At 36.1% G+C, this 6,389-nt stretch overlaps 1 protein-coding gene across 1 annotated transcript in view; it reads right to left on the reverse strand.

The window, feature by feature from the left end:
- MARCHF1 (membrane associated ring-CH-type finger 1) overlaps positions 1 to 5,443 on the reverse strand; it is a 150,380-nt gene extending 144,937 nt beyond the window's left edge. Inside the window, exon 1 of the mRNA XM_036240326.1 lies at positions 5,397 to 5,443. The gene's annotated coding sequence lies outside the window, so the exon portion shown is untranslated. The remainder of the gene's footprint in view (positions 1 to 5,396) is intronic.
- Between the last annotated feature and the right edge of the window lie 946 nt (positions 5,444 to 6,389).

Consider the following 6,389-nt stretch of genomic DNA (forward strand, 5'->3'; position numbering starts at 1 on the left):
CGTTTTTAATTGTTTCCTAACCCCCCGTCCCGTTTTACTTCATCAACCTATCAAACTTACCCTCTAAAGGCACATAGTCTGAGGGTATGGCTGATTTATGGGTCCCTTGTATAAGCAAACCAAGATGGATCTCTCAATAAATCAGAACGTTGAACACCTGTTCAGACATGCAAAAGCTTGGCTCAGGTTAGGCTGAAAAAATTCCCAATACATTTTACACTTAGGGAACATTTTCACCTTGACCGTGTTGGAAAGTATTTGGAACCTTAAAGTTAAGTCTGGCAAAATGTGAGGAAATGAAAATTTACAGCAGTAAAGTCACAGTATGTATTTGATCCAAGAAAACCATCTATTTAAAATGCTACGGTTCATATAATGCCTTGTCCACAGTACATCCTTACAAACATGTTGGTTGAATAAATTGTATGGACTATACTATGCATCTCCATTTATTGCTCAATAAACTGAGTACACAGAGAAGAGGAGAGACAGCTTCAGAAATAATATTTTATACACTATACGCTATCTTTACCTGAACTTCAATACATGGTATTTCTAGACCAACTGAACAATTTAGATGAACCTCTGTCAGGTAAATGCAGTCTTGGGAATATAATAGGAAATGATGGAAACTAACCGAAATATCATTTTGCTAAGGTAGTGGCTTTTGAATTTCTTTTCATAAGTAGATTAGATTTTGTGAGCTGCTTCCTACAAAGACGAAAAAGCATAAAGCATTTTTATTTAAAAGAAAATCCTAGATGTTGATTTGAATTGAAAGTACAAGGCTTTCTTTCCTTTTGACAGTTTGCTTTTGAAAGGTTTTCCTTGTGAAATACATAATATGTGGTTGCTAGTTGAATGCAATGATCCCTCACCCAAGAAGAAATAAAAGACAGGCCAAATTTGGCTAATTTTGCATCTTGAGGAACCTGTTTGCGAGCCATTTGTGTATTAAAAAGCAGCAAGCACTAATATCAAAGGCAGTGGTTCAAAAAGAAAGAAGTAACTGATGGATAAATGAAAGCTGCCATATTCGCACTGGAGCTATTTTGACAATCGCACATTCATTGCCCTGTTTTAAAACTATATAACTTCTCTGTAGCTTGGGGGTCAACTTTAACATATCCAAGGCACACAAATCTTATTAGAACAACAACAAAAAAGAGTCACAAGTCTATCTGTCTTATATGTCTTAAAACAAGCTAGAAATATAAACCAATAAAAATTTAAAGTTGGAATGACCGTACAACCCAAGTGTAACTGCAGTTGAATAATGTACAGTATAAAGATTCAGAGGTAAAGACTAAGGAGACATTTTTAATGTTCACTAACAATTCCACATGTGATATTTATCCCACACTTGCATATTTCACATTCACAGCCACATGATCATGTTTATACCATCCTGTATAGCAAAAATAATGTTCAGTTTCATACATACTTACTTAAATAAAGCCTCAAGGATCTTGAAGAGTTCCTAACCCATCTCTCTGTTTCCAACCCAGATAACACTTATATGACTAGACTAAAGAGAATGCATCCTGTTATCAAAGTTCCATGTCAAAGGTCCCTAAGAACTATTTTATGTACCCATCTCCTTATAATCCTTGTTTTCTAGCATCCATGTCTTGTACTTATTATACTCCTTTATATGTACTTCTCTAGATCAAATCACATCCATTCTTCAAGTCCCTATTTATAAACCATTCTTCCAAGAGACCTTCTCTGATGTGATCCTGTCTTCACCACTTGGAAGAGATCATCCTCTGAGCTCCCATAACCTTCTGAACTCACTGTTTTGACTAATACACTAGGGGTTCCCATGAACTTGCCTAGGTTCAGTGATTCTCTAAGACAGCTCAAAGCCTGAATTTATAGTCATACACAGAGCTATGACTTATTACTGTGAACAGATACAAAGAAAAATCAACAAAGGGAAAAGGAATGTGGGTGAAGTCCAGAGGAAACCAAGAGAAAACTTCTAACCTTCGAAAAGTTTACTCCAGTGGAGTTGTACGGGATGTGCTTAATTCCTGCAGTAATGGATTGTGACAATGTGACGTGCTATATCTACTAGGAAAACTCACTGAGACTCAATGCCTAAAGTTTCTACTGGGGGCTGGTCATGTAGGTACCCACTTCCCATTATATACCAAAATCTAGACTCCTCTAAGGAAAGCGGGTATTTAGGACCAACCATACAGTTTGCACAGTTTAGACACAGTAGACCACTTTTTATCAATTAAAGGGATACTCTATTCCTGAAATCCAAGTTCCCAGATGCCAGCCAAGGCCAGACCTGCCAGCAGGTTTATTCCTAAGAATAAGCATCTCAGGCATATCCCATATAACACTTTACTGTAGGATCATTGAGCACTTGAAAGATTTTTTTGCAACGCTCCATCAACTCCAGTATAGAATAAGATTCCTGATATGAAACATTCCACAAATATTGATGATTAGAAGGTCTGCTGATTCAGGAAAGAACAGCAAAAATAGGCAGGGAAGCAGACTCAACAATGTGGAGGGTATACCTGCTAACCATTCCAAATGGAGTCCTCCATGTTACGTGTGATTTTCTTATATCAGAGGCTAGGGGATGGCATAAACTTGGTAAAAGAGAAGGAAGACACCCTTTATGAATGATACTGCTACTACCTCAGATAATTTATTATTGATATATATATATAAATATAAAAAAATATATATATACACACACACACACACACACACACACACTCTTAACGAAAAAAGGAATATGCTTTTTTTTCAATACAATTCTGTCAGATTACTAATATCTTACATAATCCAGTTGAGTCTCTTATCTATTCTTATTCCACTCAGAAAACAATGCATATAGTATAACCCATGTCTCAACTTCACTTGCTTACAAAAAGACCTACTGAGCATTTTTTGATGCTGTTTCTGAGATATAAATATTAAAAGCCCCACAATAAGAATAGTGAATACTTACACAGGACCTCTCCAAGAGGTAGATATTATTACATATTCGCCTTCTATGGACAAAGTTACTAAGGGAGGTTACCCTTTTGAGCAGTTATTCTGGGAACCACACTCTTAATTACCCCGTTATAAGGATTATTACATCCTTGAAAAACTCACAGTCCTTTTTTTTTTTTTTTTTACATAAAAAATTATTTTGACAAAATTAGAGAAAAAACATCCTTGTTCCATTTTAATGTTTTCTTCTCCACCACTTTAAAAGTAAAAGGACTACAATATTGCTAGATTTTTGCATTTCATATTTGGTAAGTTATATGGTCTTAATGAACAATTTATCACTTAGTAATTCATGAAAAAGTAGTGAGGACTCAACAATGTATTTAGCATTTGTGACTGTAATTCTGAACATAAATAAAAGGTAAGTTATATTGGTTTAAATCAAAAAGTATGTACACTAAAATCTTTTCATCCCTAGAGATGTGAGGTAGTTGATTTTTGCCATTGTGCAATTAGAGTGACTGTTTAAGAAGAGAGCTTTTCATGTCTCTCTGAATAGCGTGCATTTTCATAATCAATTACATCCCACACACTGACATAATTAATACACAGCAGAGCCTGGAAGAACTCGCAGAAGGGAAACCACACTCCTGACTCTTTCACTTCTTATAGAACAAATTAAAAGGTTGAAATGTTCTAAACAAGCTGCATTTTGTCAAACTCAAACAGCAGTTTGGAAATGCAGACAGAATTTCACCTCTGGATAGTGAAACAATACTTGGTGTGATGAAGGAGTTGTCAGGACTGTTTACAAGTTTCTAGGTCAACATTAGCATTCAAGTTCAGAAAGATGACAATGTTCGGCAGCTGTGGGCAAGGCTCTTCATGACGTGACTAACATAATAGACATTTCAAAGTTATTGTTTTAATTTACAAGCACTTAAGAAAAACTCCTCTGGTGACTGATATCATCATGCTCATGTCACCCAGGAGGCAACTGTGTCTTAGGAAGGTTAAGTGACTGTCTCAGGGTTACACATAAGTGAAAAAGCCTGAGTAAGCAGCAACCTGCATTCAGATTCTCTCTCTCCAGAGTCAGTACTCTTAACCGTTAAGCCACATTGCCTCTCAAATATCTACAAAGGCATTCAGATTTGACTGTCATTAAACATGGTCAGTAACATGTATTGAGCTGCAATTCTCTATGTGTCTCTTGCATCTCTGCATGTCTTGCAAGCAGAAGCATTGACTACTTTTGTCCTGGAACATCTTTTTAAGGATGTTTGTATAGTGGATAGCATTGCATCATAGAGATATAGTCTCCCTTTCGAACAATGGACAGGCATGCTTACTGTCTATTAAAAATAGGTTTTCCTACACTCAGGGTACTGCTTCTGCTATCAACCCAGTATGTTTGCAGGTGTCACTGGCCATCTTGCATTGTCTTGGAAGACTGGCCATGGGAAACCAGCTTAAGAAAATGCTGATAGTCTGGCTACTGCTATTTTTCAATGAGTAATAAAGTCCTTTGTTTTCAAAGACAAAACATAATTTCAAAATGCCCTTCAATCAGAAGTTGATTTAGGTTCTATGGTGCCTAAAGTTTATTACTATTGGGGGGGGGGGGACTCTTGAAGGAAAAAATACAAATTGCGTATACAAAATTAAGTTCAAGGCTGTGGAAAGGTGCTGGCACGTGAGGGGCCCTGTAATGGAAGTTTTATTCATAGTAAATCCATCTCTGTCTGAATTATATTTTTGGAAGCCATAAAATTGCAATTTGAAAAATGGCTCTAAATGACTTTTCACTCCCCAGCACCAAGACTATACACGTATAGTGCCTCATTTTAGAGAACAGCTCTTAATATTTGTTTCCAAGGCAAAATAAAATCTAGACTATATCTGCCATGCCAAACATTTTCAACACTCTGGTGTCTTGGTTGGATTTATAGACAATCTAGGGAGTATTTTGTGTTTTTCATCTGTTGACTCTAAAGTAAGTATGACCAAACTAATGTCTTAAATTGATTTCTAAAACCTGCCCTGGTGACAAGAATAGTTAAATTCTAGCATTGTTGAGTCCAAACTCCTGAAACATTGAATTCATAGATATCGTAGCACAAATGTTGATATAGTTTAAACGTGGGTATGTGGCAGTTCTATGATGGCTTGAAACGAGAGGGAAAAACGTACTTTGCATGATGCTCTGAAAGGAGCAGATGACCTTTTGCCTACAGCACGGAAGAGAAAAACCAGCTGAACTCCTTTTGTTGTATAAAATCATGTCCTTTTAACCCAGTAAAAGCTTGAAATCGTTAAAACCATTAACAAGTCATATTTGTGTATTGTTCACAGACACCATTATAAAATATTTATTTACAAATCATAAAACATGGAAGTCAATAAATAATTAATAAATAAAGTTCACCTACTTTTGAAATATTACTCGATCGACTTGCGGATCGTCCTGGGGATTTTTCATTCTGAAAAATAAAATCAGAGCCATTAATTAAACATACGGCAACAGTCTTTGCTACTGGGAAAAGGAACAGCTTAGCACAGGCAGGGTGGAAATGCCCTCTGTGTTGTTCTAATAGACGCAGGGGATGGCTTGTGTCTGCCTAAACTGCGTTTCTCCAGTGCTTATTAGTGTCCCTTCAAAATGTTTCTTTTCTTTTCTTTTTTTTACATTCTTCATTTTATATATTTTATTGTTGAAACTATTACAGATGTCCCCTTTTTTTCCCCACTGACACTCTTCTTCCTGCTCCCACACCCTTCCTGCCTTCCCCAGCCTGGTGTCCATGTGGATTGGTTGTGCATACATGTATATAAGTTCTCTTCCCACCCTTTCCATCCCCCATCCCTGTGGGGCTCATCAGTCTGTTTTAAACATAAGGGTACATATCATTCTAGAAGTATTTATTTCTAGCAAATGCTTATTTCTCTAGAAAACTATGCAGTCCCTTTGCAATAAAATTAGGCAGTAGAAATGCAGTCCATTATTTCCCCCTTTGCTTGGTACCAGAAAATGCTGGGTAAATTATGGTTCTCAGTGTAAATAAACAGAGTACATGGTACATACATCTGACTCATTCTTCTAAAATGCACTTTATTGATCTTTTCTGTTATTTTCCTTTTGAAATGAAAAACATTTAAATGATACTTGTTGGCAAAAAAAAAACCAAAACACATTTAATTGTTTAAATTGAAAATACTTTTTAAATTATCTTAAAATTTTAAACTTAAAATTAAGTTAAAAATGATTACCTCAATTTTTGCCTCCTAAAGATTTTCCAATTTAGTAGAAAAGAAGCATAAAAAGGGTTTTGAATAAATAACTTAAAAAACAATCATACAGCCCTGGCTGGCTTGGCACAGCAGTTGGAGCTTCAGCCTGTGGACCAAAAGGTCACGGGTTTAGT

This window comes from Molossus molossus, unplaced genomic scaffold, assembly GCF_014108415.1.
Source record: "Molossus molossus isolate mMolMol1 unplaced genomic scaffold, mMolMol1.p scaffold_m16_p_4, whole genome shotgun sequence".
In the NCBI taxonomy this organism is placed as follows: domain Eukaryota; kingdom Metazoa; phylum Chordata; class Mammalia; order Chiroptera; family Molossidae; genus Molossus; species Molossus molossus.